Source organism: Ornithodoros turicata, chromosome 2 (assembly GCF_037126465.1).
Source record: "Ornithodoros turicata isolate Travis chromosome 2, ASM3712646v1, whole genome shotgun sequence".
NCBI lineage: Eukaryota > Metazoa > Arthropoda > Arachnida > Ixodida > Argasidae > Ornithodoros > Ornithodoros turicata.
The window spans coordinates 34,759,025-34,774,378 of record NC_088202.1 but is presented as its reverse complement, the minus strand read 5'-3'; the positions used below and the strand labels follow the sequence as shown (position 1 = coordinate 34,774,378).

Below are 15,354 nucleotides of genomic sequence, written 5' to 3'. Positions count from 1 at the left end.
GAATTTTTTTGCACCTATATGGGATGATTCGATAATGTCGCAATAAATCATGAAATTATGAAACAATGGTTTAAGAGTGAGTGGTGTGGTTCCTGTTTTGCCCTTTGTAATAGATTGAATAGGTGCAAAACCCAACATGTTACTGAAATATTCAGAAAGATTTGTAGTTACCCCATCAGCGGGACTGAAAGTAAGCAGTCGTGTATCTTCATTGTATCTGGGTATAGCATTGCCACCTAGCACGTCTCTGATAGCTTGTAGAAACGAAGACGGTGTCTCGTAATAATTTGGTGGAACTTGGACTTCATCTGATGCAAGTATTACATTTTCTATAACAACACCAAAACTCAATGCAAATGCATCTTCAATGTATTGCGTTGCATTTTCTATCAATTTACTGGTGTTTAATTTCAGGAGTCTCTTCAGTTGTTCCGGGATAACAAAGAGACGTGGGACCAATAACGTATAGATATTGTTTTGGAATAGCATCTTTGCATCGATTTCGTATCTTATAAAGAAGCAGTTTAGTGTGACGCTGATAAAGCGGCCTGGCGTGAATATGACTGGACCATATTGTGTAATGTTAGTCACCTCTTCCTTTAAAAGCATCCTCGAGATGGCTTCCTCTCGCAGGTACGTGTTCTGACGCGACACTTTAGCACCTACAACTTGCAAGCCTTCTTTAGTGGACACACAAATGGCTTGTAGCAGCTCTTCGTGAAAAAAAACTTAATACACTGACTTATTTGAGGTAGTTGAGATGTCTATTTTCCATCAACATAACCAAATGTGGCATTGAATTTTTTAAAAGAAATCCTGCAGCGCATATTCCAATGTCGATACCACAACTACTTCCTTGCGCAGCTGAATAATGCCTCTGGAAGTAAGCTGATAGTAACATCGTTTGTGCATGGAACGTTGTAGAATGCATTACAGATGGAAAGTTCATGCAGGCCGACTTCATATTGTTCATTCAATTGCAGTGGTGCATTCAGAGCAATTGTAAAGTCATTGAGGCTATTGTTTGAACACATTTCGATACAATCGTTGTATAGAAGATACATGTAAAAATGAGAATTTCACGACATCTTGGATGGGAACCCAAGAATTAAATGAATCATCATAACCTAGCCATTTCACTTTATAATGCGTGACATCATTTATTTTCTTTCGACTTACTTTGTGTTCGATTGGGTACAGGTCGTTTGCCCTTTTCACTACACGTTGCAATTCGTTGGTGTAGTAAGTTGCATCGTGTTCGACCCTGTCCGCACCAGCTATGTAAAACACTGGTGGATCCGAGTTCTTGTATCGCGTGACCATGTAGACAACTAAGAACCAGTGCCCAATGTACCCCTTCTCAAAATTGATCCACTCATGAGAACATGTACCTGATCACCGTCTTTAAAAGGTATCGTTTTTTTATTTGTTTCCATTTTTACTATTAAGTGTACTGAATAGTTGAATCTCATTATTTTTATTGACATCGTTAGGGCCCATCTTAATCGTTGAGTGGTATGACGAATTGTAGTCGTCAGTGATCTTTCGGAGAACCACAATGTACTTTTAATGGCCTTTACTGGCAAAATAACGATAAAGTCTACCTTTAATGGTACTAGTAGATCTCTTGACGACCACACACTTGAAAGGAGAATGTGAACTGAATAGGCTGATTGAGTGATGTTTACACCATGTCTTCGCATGTTTGTTGTAGGATTCCTTTCCAAGGTTATTCGGTGATTCGGTGTATTCCAATTCATATATAGCTTCACCTAGCCTTTCTTCACATCTTCACCACGTCTTAATGGGTGTAGCCATGAGCCGTCCTGATAAACAATGTATCATAATAAGTATGAAGGAAAATCCTTTATTTTGTTTCCTGTACTGCAGGAATGAAATCAGGTCTGCTTGATGGAGATCTTCGATATGCAGTGAGATCGTCTTTCTTCTCTTAAATCTACGTTTTCCTTCTTTGTAAAGTGTGTAGACGTCATCTCGCTGTAGTTCTTCGATTGTCTATTTCATTCGGATGTTTCGTGCTTTGCAGTATCAGGCAACCCCTCCCAGACCAGCGTTCGAGTCCCAACATAACTCATTCTTCTCTGTGATATATTCATCTGATGATAATGAAAGCAACTTTGTTCTTTGGGGTGATTTGTATGTTTGACAGAGTATACGTTTCCTCGCTTTCCTCTTCTGACGTATTTTGTGTGGCTGCAGAGCTTTGCCACTTTTCGATACCAAGCAGGCTTCTCTTTCTTGTGTCTGGACAGATCCAACATCAATTATTTTATATTACAGCCAGCGATTGTTTGGTTGTTATGAATGAGTTCTCATCATTCCAGGTCAAGCTCCTAGGTAGCACTGAGACTACACGTCATACTTTTTTAATGTTGGCATTAGTAGGAAGAGAACTGTAATTAAATGATTAGAGGCAATGGTGATGTAATTATTAGAGGTGACTCTTTTTTTTTCTTCCTGCACTCATGTATTGGGTGCTGGCTCTGATTCATTAGCCGGTTCCTGATGATTTTTTATGATGTTGTACAAGGCAGTTACCATTCGTTTCATTTTAGTATCGTCGCTTTCATTCCGCAGACCCAACAAAAACTGCACAATATCGCAACAGAAATAGTCGACAAAAATGAGTGAAAATAAGGATTCAGCCCTGCTTGCATGATTTTCTCAAACGAATGTGTGCGAAATGTATGCTTCGAGGAGGAAGTGTCCCTACCTTCGTTTGTTTTGCCTTGTCACCACCGTCAAGGTCAGAGCAGGGGAAATAATAATAAAGCAAGAGGTGGGAACCCTTCCTCCTCTACCCACATCTTCCGTACGCTCTTCTTAGTGGAAATCGAGCAGGCGGGGCTAAAATGGAATATTTACCAATTTTCTTAGACTATTTCTTTTGCAATACTGTGCAGTTTTTGTTGGGTATGTGGTTATCCATGGAGGACTTCACATTTCTGCAAAAAAAGTGAGGTTCCCTTAGCAATTTTCAAAGTTCGATTGAAAAATAAGTTGCATAATTAAAAATTGTCCAAAGCCTTCCTAAATGCAGGCAAACGTTTCCAGAAGGTAATTGCCAAAAGTCCCACAATCCTCCGGCGAGTACATCGCAAGCTGGACTTTATCATTTTAGGTGAAACACCCTGTATAGTGGCTAACGTTACTCGCAGCCATCCCAATACAGAATAGCCCGTTCCATGACATGATGCAGAAGGGAGGCCATTACGCTCTTCCATGTTGATGTGGTGGTGAATATTGTTAGCCACCACTCACTAATCCTGATTCCAAGTGAGGTAATCTTTTCAAAGAGCTTCCCAGTAAACCACGAACGTCTAATGGACATCTAGAGGATGGTACACCATGGATATTTTGGATATCTAGTAGACATCCGGCTGTGTCCAGCTAACGTGGAATGGATGTACTACGGATCGTCGGAAGCTCATCCATAACTGTATAGATGGATATCTTCTGGATGTAACAGCTGAACATTTGCACATCCAATGGAGGTGCTTGTGAGGCATTGCGACGACTAATATACGTCCCATCGATGTTCATACCGGATTAACATACGACAATATATAGACCAGATTGCAAATCTACTTTTTCAGCTATTTTGTGTGCATGAACAGCGCAAATGCCGTACCCCACCCTACACGGCTTGGGCATTTCTCAGTAGCCTCTATTGGCGTACTGGATGGAACATATACTAAAATACCAATAGTTGCGGGATGTTTGTTAAGTGTAGTGGGGCCGAAAACGTTTGTAACGGTGACGAGGATGTGTTTCTGCAATTGATTCGTACGTCTGCAATGAGTCAAACTGCCCGCTAACATTTCTGATATTCCTTGCTAACAAGTAATGTGTTTGAAATTCAGGCTATTGTCTATGATGAGGGTACCTACTGAGTGGAGCTGTCAAACTGACAGGTTTCCTGTGTTGGTGGAAGAGTGCTACGTAGATACTTTGCAGAGCAAATGAAAAAGCTTGCTTTTACTTGTTCTCCAACTTCTCACGTTCTCGCAATATAGATTCGCTTTCTTCTAGCACTATACGTAAAAATTACTATTGAATTGATAGTTGAAACAACGTTTCGTAAACGTACGTCTATATTATCGTATGTTGATCCGGTACGAACATCGGTTGGACGTATATTAGACGTCGCAATGCCTCACAAGCACGTCCACCGGATGTGACAAATGTCCAGCTGTTACATCCAGAGGATATCCATTTATGCAGTTATGGATGAGCTTCCGACGATCCATAGTACATCCATTCCACGTTAGCTGGACATATCCGGATGTCTACTAGACATTCTAAATGTCTTAGATGTTTGGATCTTTCTGGTATGTCTAATAGACTTTTGTGGTTTACTGGGTTGGGAGAGGCATAGGCTAACACATGTCAGTTAAAGTTGAATGGCGTATGTGTGTGCTTGTCCGCTATAGTGTTCCTGTTAGCATGCCTTCATCATGCTTAACTATAACCAACACTCGGTTGTATACTTAGTTTTTAAGATATGGTAAGAGAACATCGCTCTGGTTTTTCGTCACCTTGCTGCTACGTTGTGGAGCTACCATGCTTTTCAGTCGCCTTTGAACCTCAAGTAAAACTTCACGGCCATTCTTACATGTAACAGCAGTGTGAATACCTGGAAAACTGTTCTCTTTTTATCGTAACTGTTCTCCTTCGCTTTTTATAGTAAAATTATTTCCCGTTTGGCAAACACTAATTTTTGTTGGAATAATAATCTACCCCAAATTTTGCTTCTACCCTTTTGCTTTGAACACAGTTATAGTGCTCTTCACTAAAGGAACAGTCATGTTTCAGATCTATTTACTCATGTGAAACTTCTGGTTTTTTGCTGCAACTGTTTTTGTGTGCCAGCTCACTGTGGTTGAAATAGCATCACCTAGTTCATGCCATATTTTTCCAAACTTTTACTTTTCTGCAAACGACTGTTTGCTTCAACCATTTAATTTTGGTGCCCTTTGTTAAAGGGGAAGTAATCATTTATAATGCATGTTGCAACATTGGGCTTTTGTCTTCTTGCTTGCTATTTACTTTAGTTTTTTTTTTCTACATCAGCTGCCCTATTGGAAAAACCCATATCGAATAAATACCGGTCCCATATATATGGCATTATTGAACATTGGGTTATGGGTTATATGGACATACGAGTTATATAGACCATACGGGGCCTTCATGTGGCCCGTATGACCAATACGAGAATCTCCATATCCAACAATCCCGTATAAACGCCCCATACAATTCTCATGTGACCCATATACCCACATGATTGTGTGAGCCACAACGGAATTATGAGACCGCTTATACGGGGTGCAGAGAGCATAAGGTTATGTACCACGTTGAAGAAGCCGCTGGTCGGGTAACGGTCGTATGACGATACGGAGTGAAGGTTATACAGGGTGCATCCAGTGACACATAGTGGGGAACCAAAATCCACCTACACACAAAGCACCAAAGGGGAGGATACATTGTGAAAGCAGTACAGATCTTAGAAAAATGTAGGTATGATAAGTTGAATATCTTACGCGAACATAGTGGCAAAAGAACCAGGAAACTTTTCTCTGTTATCCAGTTTATTTGGCTTGTTACATTCAAGGGTACGGTTGTAAAAGCTTGCACTGCCATGAAGCAGACATTGGAGTTGCATGGGTGAAGTGCACACCCTACCTGTTTTGCAGGAAACACAACTCAGTAAAGATCTTTGCAATGACCTGTAGCTTAACTTACTTTGTCTTTTAAGATCTCAGCGACGTGTGTTCATTTCCTACGTCGGCAGTACGACAGCCCATTTGTCTTGTGCACAGAAACAAATCTGTCAAAAGCGTCTGAAATTCAAAGATTCCCCGTTTGTAACAGGCCAATGAAGCATCAGATGTGACAATTTCACCCGATGTTAAGTGACGATATCAGTTAACGACTACGGCAACAACCACACTGAGTTCAGCATAAGGTAACAGGACTCAAGAGGGTAGCAACCACACTGAGTGCATAAAGTAATAGGAACCCACATGCTAGGAATGTTACCAAGCAAACCGTGCATGAATCATGGCACAGCAGCCTCTCAACTAACCTTCCATTCACGAAATCCAACGGCTTCTGGTCGTATCTTCCAAGGCGTACAAACAGAGAAACATGTCCAGGCATCACTAGCAAGGCACAAACACACAGTCAGAACAGTCCGAGACACCAATGCCACGCCGAAACACCCAGAACAGGAACGACGACATCACACGACCCCTCACCTCCGGTACTCCAACGTCGACTGAGAGTGAGAGCAGTGGCGGATGCAGAGTGTGGCGTTGGGGGCGCCACAGTCGCGGCGCTCTTCGTGCTATATCAAGAGAACGGAAATCGGCGCGAGCACGACAACAATGCTATCGGAAAGAGGACATTTTCCCCGTCAAAACGAGACCTCATTCACCTTCCTACGCCAAGAAACACCCAATATCGAAAAGAATGCCTCGCGCCCCATGTATAAGGAAGCCGCCGTTACCACGGGATCCTAACTAGAGAACGGGGAGAGATAAAAAGGTGTCGCAAGTTCCTACACCTTCCCGGCTTTGAGTACGTGTGCCCATCAGAGGGAGGTTCTGATCTGCCGTGGGGTTCGAACCCAAACACTGAGACAAATGTCGTCGAATGGGGGTCGGCGTCAGGAATTTTCGGAATGACGCCCTAACAGCTGGAAATTGACGGGTGGCCCGAATAGGAAACTTGTAGTGCAGGGTACGGAGCATGCACACACAGAATTTCGGGTTAATTGGGCTTTAGGTAAGTTACTTACTGCACTGAACAGCGGGAAGCGTTTCGGGGCGTCGTCACCCAGACACGTTGGCGTCGAAAAACTACAAAGCCAATATCTTATCTTGGAGAACGAAACTTTGCGGGCCTATAGGACAAACTCGATTGAAAAGAGCGCGTCGAGACCTTCAAAACTATGTTACACACGACTATGTAGCTGCAACTGGGGCGGTTTAAGGAAAATGCGGCCGCCCGTCACATGTATTGTGCGGAGTGCAAACACGGACACCGGTAACTGGAGAACCGTTAAAGTTCCAGAGCTGCGGTCAATTTTGTCACGTTTGTTACGTCATGTAGAGTAGGTTACAAAAAATGAACATCGTCGGACGCGAGCTTCCTTCCGAAAAAGGACCCCAAAGTTTTCAAAAAGAGCGTCGCAAACGAGTCTTCACCCACAATTTCCGAAACCCCTAAAGACCGGACCGCGGTGTGATTTGGCCGATCATAGAACTATTCGAGACCTATTTGGACGCAAATTTTGGCGTGAATCCGGCAAACGCCGCGGCAGTGACGGCGCTCCGAATGTGTCGTATATGTGCTGATGGAAGCCAAAAATTTCCACATTTGTCGGCTGCCGTTAGGATTTCTCAGAAACTTCGGGCGTGTTCGTGAAGGGGGAGGAATGTGGAATCTGTCACAACAAATAGCGTCTTGATAGGACCATTTTAGGCTTCTATATTAGACGCACAACCCCATCAAGCGACACCACCGTCACTCGATAGAGACTCACTACTGCCATGAACCACAAGGGTCCCCAAGAGTCTTGAGCAGGCTACCCGTGTACTTCAGATAAATACATGAAGAATCGATACTTTGAGTACCGGATAAGGTTAGAAAGCAGGACAAATCTATGTTAGTGTATAACTAATTGTATTCTCAGCAAAAAGTGGCATCATCCAACCTGACCTAACCTAGTCATGTGTGTCAACTCGCGTGTCGTTCGGAGCGTGTATCCTATTTCTGCATCATTTCCGTCCGTCCATTACTATTTAGTCCCTAACACAGGAACGTAGCAGTGAGTTTATTTATCTGCACGTTCCTCCAGGGCAGTGACACACATTTGGTTGGCACAATCCATTTTTATAAGGCAAGTGTGTGATGCAATTAAGTGGCCCATTTCAAAAACTAGTTTGGCATAATTGTAATCATAACTATGTGGCAGAATCAACGTTTCGAATTATGTGTCATGTGTGATTCCTGTCCCCCATATTATCCTAATGTGCATCATACCGCCCCATATGTGTACTACTGCTGTCACATACGAAGTCGTATGGAACCCATATTGCTGCCACATCACTTCATACGGGTGAAAGATATGTGATATACGGTCCCATATCACTTCATACGAGGCCCACATAAGTATCATATTGACTCCATATGACTCCGTACGGTACCCATAAGAATGCCATATTGCCTACATATGACTTCATAGGCGGCCCATATGTATTAATATAGGACCCATACGAATCTGTACGGGAACAATACAAACTGATATAAGAACCATATGAGTCTCATACGGGATTTTTCAATAGGGTGTCCATGATTGAGATTGCACTAGCTTGTTCAGTTCACGTTTACAAAGCATTTTTAACCAACAACTCTTTCTTTTAAACTTTCCATTCAATGTTGTTCCACAGTTTGGGATACTCATCATTTCTAACGCAATCACGTGTAGTTCTTTCATGCAGCAGTTGTTCATGGGGTTTATAGTTTTCGATGTTTTTTTTTTCAGTTGTTTTAAGTGTAAAATGCTCATGATGCACTAGATACTATGCTCATTGATGTGATATTTTGCAAACCTATATAAAGCATAACGCGACTTCATACTTAACTAGAGCGAATATGCCAATACGTAAGGATTCTGGTTTTAGGTTATGTACTTCAGAATGCAATTGCCATTTGTGTAAGTGGGTTAAATGGCTTGGTGAATTGGCAAGCTGTGCAAGCACCCGTCCTCACATTACAAGTTTTCACTTTAAGTAAGGATGCGTTACTCGTGCGTCTAGTCATATTGTATATGTTGCATACTACATCTGTTATTTGCAATAAAGAAGTGTCATTACAATTTGAATTAAGCAACCGTCTTGCGTCCTAATGTCTCATTTCCCACAATGAGGAAACCATCTCGGCATGCTTCAATGCCAACATATTGGACGTTGCTGAACACCTACGAAATAGTACGCATATCCCGACAGGTCCATAACATGTCCGTGACACGTCCCACACGAAGTCTATAGGATTGCCGTGGGACGTCTTCTGGTAGTCACCGGGATGTGCCATGGATCTCCGCGGGACATGGTGGGATATCCTCTGGATATTCACGTCTCTGGACGTCACTGTGTTGTCTGGGTACAGACTTACAAGACAGTTTAGTTCACTTTAAAGTAGCGGAGCCAGAAAATTCACAAACTGACTGCCATTCATGTAACGGTCGTAGGTGTCTGACTTGCAAACTATATAATGCAAACGGCTCAATCAATTAAGAGCACAATCTCCAACTTTTCCGACAAAATCAACGCATATCTAGATTGCAACTCCTCTTACGCTGTCTACTTATTTCATTGTAATGCCTGCCAAGCACAGTACGTCTTTAACCACCACTTCACCACCACCAGGTTCACTAACTACCGATCAGACGTGACAAAGAAACCAAATCTTTCAGTTTCGCGCCCTTTCAGCCAATAGGGCCATTGAATTAGCAGAGTTTCCATTTTTTCTTCTTCAATCCAACTTTCCTTCCGCTCGATCCTGAGAACAACGGCAGTCTTACCTTATGTACAAATTCCAGTCCGACATTAACGAAGACCCTGGTGTATTTTCAACAATAAGAACTTTAACTGCTTAGATAAGGTACGTTTTCTTTTTCATTTTACATTTTCTTTTTCTTTTCAGAGGGACGCATAACACCCTTCCGACCCCAAGGACGATCACCTCACGCCTGGACTTGACAACAACATTCCCGAGCTTGACCTACTGACGACTGCCTTGTGGCGCGAGCTGCGATTGTGGCGTCATCCTACGAATATACAAAAGCTTCAGCACATCCTTCCAATCTCTCAGGCCGAAAGGGGAGCTTCAGCCACAAGGTTGACCATACCCCTGGATGCATTCCTAATAGTTTAAATTGTAATATGTCACCCATTTGTGCTTCCCCTGCCTTCGTTGTTTGCCTTTCATTCCTTCATAATTGTAGGTCGAGAGAGTGCCACTGTTGAAACGTCGACCCATTGCCCATTTTGCTTTTTAATCTCTCCCTACGTAATAAACTAGTGTTTGTAACTTCCCTAAAATCTGTTTCCGCGTATTTTGCCGCAAATTATATATGTATATATATATATATAGTATATATAGAAGTAGACGAGAAAAGAGTCAGATAGCTACGAAATAATATAAAGGGACGAATGAGCGAATCTGAGACGGAGATGAAGGGGAAATTATCTATATTGTTAAGGCAAATAAGTAAAAATATTGCATAGAAAAACGATCGACGTTTCGCTGGATGCTCCGCCTTCTTCAGGACTGGACAGGGTCGTCAGTTCCAGTATGTTTAAAAATTCTCTTCTCAGTGGCGACGGTGGGGTTTCAGCGCACCAAGTGGCGTTTGTTGTCGTGTTCGGTCCGGAAATTTTCCTGGAAAATTCGCAGGGCTTATCTTTGAATTGTTGTGACCTGCAAAAACATTTCACCAAGTTAACTGTGTCAAGTGTCAAGCCACCAAGTGTCACCAAGTGTCAAGCTCGGGAATGTTGTGTCAAGTCCAGGCGTGAGGTGATCGCCCTTGGGGTCGGAAGGGTGTTATGCGTCCCTCTGAAATAAAGAAGAAAATGAAGCAGTACCTTATCTAAGCAATTAAAGTTCTTATTGTTGAAAATACACCAGGGACTTCCTTAATGGCGGACTGGAATTTGTACATGAGGTAAGACTGCCGTTGTTCTCAGGATCGAGCGGAAGCAAAGCTGGATTGAAGAAAAATGGAAACTCTGCTAATTCAATGGCCCTATTGGCTGAAAGGGCGCGAAACTGAAAGAGTTGGTTTCTTTGTCACGTCTGATCGGTGGTTAGTGAACCTGGTGGTGGGGAAGTGGTGGTTAAAGAGATACTGTGCTTGGCAGGCATTACAATGAATTAAATAGACAGCGTAAGGGGAGTTGCAATCTAGATATGCGTTGATTTGGTCGGAAAAGTTGGAGATTGTGCTCTTAACTGATTGAGCCGTTTGCATTAGTTTGCAAATCAGACACTTACGACGGTTACATGAATGGCAGCCAGTTTGTAAATTTTCTGGTTCCGCTACTTTAAAGTGAACTAAACCATCTTGTAAGTTGCGCGCACGTCTGTATGTGACACGTGGTGGGTCAGGGAAAATTTCCTCAGTGGACTGGAGTAGGATGTCATGATGGCGATTTAGTATATGGTTGATATCTGGGATGTAACCAGCGAATGTTACGGTTAGGTTTATAGTATTATCTGTTTAGTTTTTTTTTTTTTTCGTATGTGGAATAAGCTTTGGCGATCGACCTTCTGAGCCTTGTTTAGGACGCCTTGGACTAGGTTGGCGGGAAATCGATGATCTACAAATGTTTGTTTTAGTTCGTTAAGATTCCTCACCACATCGTCCTCGCTTGAGCAGATATTCCTGTATCGTACAACCTAGCTGTAGGGACAGCCAATTTTGTGTGTAGTAGAATCCGTGGGCTTACGTTAAACGTCGGTAGTTAAAACACCATCTGTTTTCATCAGTTATCTTGCACATCCAGGAGGCCAACAGTAATCTCTGAGTAGGAATGGGTGAACTTTAGATAGGGACGGGACATGTGGCAATCGCGTACAAATTGTAGCAGGTCGTTTTGTCAGTGTGCCCAGATCATAAATATCTCATCAACCCAGTAAACCAGGTATGTCCTGCAGACATACAGAAGATGGTTCAGCTGGGACGTTCAGTATGTCCAGTGGATATCCAGATATATCCAGATTACGTTGAAAAGACGCACTATAGATGATCGAATGCTTGTCCAGATCACGTTGCTGGGACGTTGCAGAGATACTCCAGCTGGATGCTTCTCCCCTCTAATTGACATATATCCAAAGCACATATGAATGTCCATCGGACGTTCTATATGACCACCGCTGCTGTACACTGTACATGCCCTGCATTATGATACAGGAAATATTTTTCATTTCGCCTGAGCAGCAGCACAAATTTCACAATGTTTCACTCTCTTGGTCGAATTGAGGTAATAGTAATTCAACACAGCACAGTTTTGAGTTGCAATCCCTTTAATACACTAAAGAACAAATACTTCCAACACAAATCTCACTGAAATTGCTTGTAACGCTGTACACACAACTTTGTACTTTGGTACTTTCAGTATCACATGGTATCACATGTGTTAAAATTTACAATCGCAACACAGTTCTCTGAAGTCGCATGAGCAGTTCCGCAGCCTATATTATCTTTGCTGTGCTCGAAAGTTATATAAAGCTAATATTGGTATGATACAGCGTGCACGCGGAGCACAGCATGTCAATAATGATGACAGTGCTTATGGGCTTCACCGGACATCGTCACATGCTACAAAACTATCCCAGCAAACCATTAATATTCCTGCGATATCCCTGCATTGTCGCGAACATCCTGAATATCTGAACATCCATGAGATATGCAGAGGATATACCAGAGCGACATTTGCGTTGTGATTTTGCCCTTTAAACAGAAGATGTCCCAGCTACGTCTACGGAGTATCGCGCTCTGGATATTTGGATTCGGCATATATAAAGCAGTTTGCAAGTCCCGTTTGCAGTGTTTGAAGAGTATCCAAGAGACCAAGATGCGAGCACCCATTGAACGTCTCAGAGACGTCACCACGATGCAGTCTAGAGACATACAGATGTGTGGGACGTTTATGAAATATTGTTCTGTCAAGTTAGTCGTAATGTTTCGATAGTACTGGGAGCAAGCAAACTGTGAGCGTGAGATATAGAGTGAACAAATAAGAACGTGCGCGTGCTGCTGTCTGTATTCACGTAGCGTTCTTCAAGCGACAGAGTGAACGTATTTGCGTTACAGCTCTACCGAGCAGGTAATCACATTCGAGAAGATAACTTCAATTAAAAACACCGTACTTGACAGCTAAGGATGTTAGCAATGTTATTCGGTATACTTTGACCCGATGCAGGTACACAGGAATTGCAAAAACGCATCAACCTTCGTCACCGGTACAAATGTTTTATGCCCCACTAAACTTAACGAACGTGCCGCCAGAAAATGTGTATTTCAGTATATGCTCCATACAGTTCTCTAATAGAGACTGCTCTGAGATCCCAAGGGCTCTCCTCCGCCGCCTCAGTGCTCATATCAGGCGGCCTGGTGGGGTACTCCATTTATATACTGGTTACACAGTGATGCTGCCCTGCAATAGATTTTGCAATTTATCTTGTACTGCCGCATACCGCAAAACTAGTAATAACATTGAATGACAAATAATGCGCCTCGATATGTCTCATAGTAAGTGAATATACACACGTAACATGAAAAACGGTTAGGAGCAACTAAGATTTATTTGAACAAGAACTTTCGTGCAAGAGACTGCACTTCAAGTGCGAGACAAGTATATATACCAGGAGAACAGATACAATAAAACAGGTTTCCAGAACTAAGTAAACAACCAGACAGTAATACAATGCATCACGTGAGCAACCGTTACATAAAAATCAGGAAAGAGAAAGTGTACGGGTAAATGAGACATTCGGAGAATTGTGGTTCAAAAGATTTGGTGGTGAAAAAACGGGGGCACAGGTGGATGTCTAGCCGCGTACGAGGAGAACACAGCTTTTATTGAACTGCGTGGGAAGGTCCGGGTGACCTTATGGGCTGAATGGAAAATGGAGCTAAGAATGCTAAGAACAGAAGGTGAATGAAGTTGCTTAGCTGGATGATGGGTTGAACAACTGCAGAGGACCGCCATGAACGTTTAGTCCCCGTGGTTTTAATGAAGAAAATTTAGAAATGAAGAAGGACTCGCGATTTTTGCGTTTGCAGTCGGTGGTGTAGCCAGATTCCAGAATTGCAATAGACAGGTGTGTATCCATGTCGTGCCCGGGAAGATTAAAATGTATAGCAACGGGAGTGGGGCGATTATTTACAATGTCGGATTTATGACCGTAAAACCTCTGACGCATGGTGTTGGAGGTTTCACCAATGTACTGAACATTGCATTTCATACATGTTATTAGATAACAAATGTTAAAGAAGTTACAGTGCAAAGATTGTTTAATTTGAAAGGTGTAGTTGTTTATGGTACTGGAGACCAAGGTGCAGGTAGAAATAAGATTACAAATTTGACAGCGTGTGCCATTGCAGGGACCCGAACCAGGTGTTGTAGTACGGCGCAAACGCGAAGAAGTAAGGATATTCCGGATATTCCTTGACCTGCGGAATGTGACAATGGGGGCAGAAGGAAATAGTTCTTTCAATTTTTCATCACTGTGTAGAATGTTAAGATGGCGCTGAAAAATAGTTTTCGTGTTACGAAGGGCTTTGTTGTAGGTGGTCACGAAAGTAATATTTCTGTGTTCCTCATTAGGTTGGCTGGAAAGAAGTGCCTCTCTGTCCAGCGAGCATGATTTGGTGAAAGCATTTTCAATTAGATTGCTGGGATAGTTACGCTTCCTGAAATCAGCAGACATTTCGTGAGAGCGTCTATGGAAATCGCCGGTATTGGAACATATGCGCTTGAGTCGTGTGAATTGCCCAAAAGGAATATTTCTTTTCTGGACATTGGGGTGATAACTATTAAAAAGAAGATACTGGCGTCTATCGGTTGGTTTCTTATAAAGGTCGGTGACTAGTTTTCCAGACCGAATGGAGACAGTGACATCAAGAAAATTGATTGAAACATTGGAATAGTTGCAGGTGAATTGGATAGTGCTATGCAAGGAGTTGAAGTGTTCAAAGAAAGACAACAAGGAAGAGTTGTCACCTGGCCACACAACAAAAATGTCGTCGATGTATCTCAGGAAAATGAGCGATTTCCACAGACGCGCTCACGAAATGTCTGCTGATTTCAGGAAGCGTAACTATCCCAGCAATCTAATTGAAAATGCTTTCACCAAATCATGCTCGCTGGACAGAGAGGCACTTCTTTCCAGCCAACCTAACGAGGAACACAGAAATATTACTTTCGTGACCACCTACAACAAAGCCCTTCGTAACACGAAAACTATTTTTCAGCGCCATCTTAACATTCTACACAGTGATAAAAAATTGAAAGAACTATTTCCTTCTGCCCCCATTGCCACATTCCGCAGGTCAAGGAATATCCGGAATATCCTTACTTCTTCGCGTTTGCGCCGTACTACAACACCTGGTTCGGGTCCCTGCAATGACACACGCTGCCAAATTTGTAATCTTATTTCTACCTGCACCTTGGTCTCCAGTACCATAAACAACTACACCTTTCAAATTAAACAATCTTTGCACTGTAACTCCTTTAACATTTGTTATCTAATAACATGTAT

General features: G+C 42.5%; 1 long non-coding RNA gene across 1 annotated transcript; it reads right to left on the bottom strand.

Moving 5' to 3' along the window:
• Positions 1–5,583: 5,583 nt before the first annotated feature.
• LOC135383340 (uncharacterized) lies at positions 5,584–6,243 on the bottom strand. Its single transcript, XR_010419818.1, has 3 exons — positions 6,107–6,243; positions 5,764–5,861; positions 5,584–5,703 (listed from the first exon to the last, which is right to left on the bottom strand). It is a non-coding gene; the product is annotated as an uncharacterized LOC135383340 (long non-coding RNA).
• Between the last annotated feature and the right edge of the window lie 9,111 nt (positions 6,244–15,354).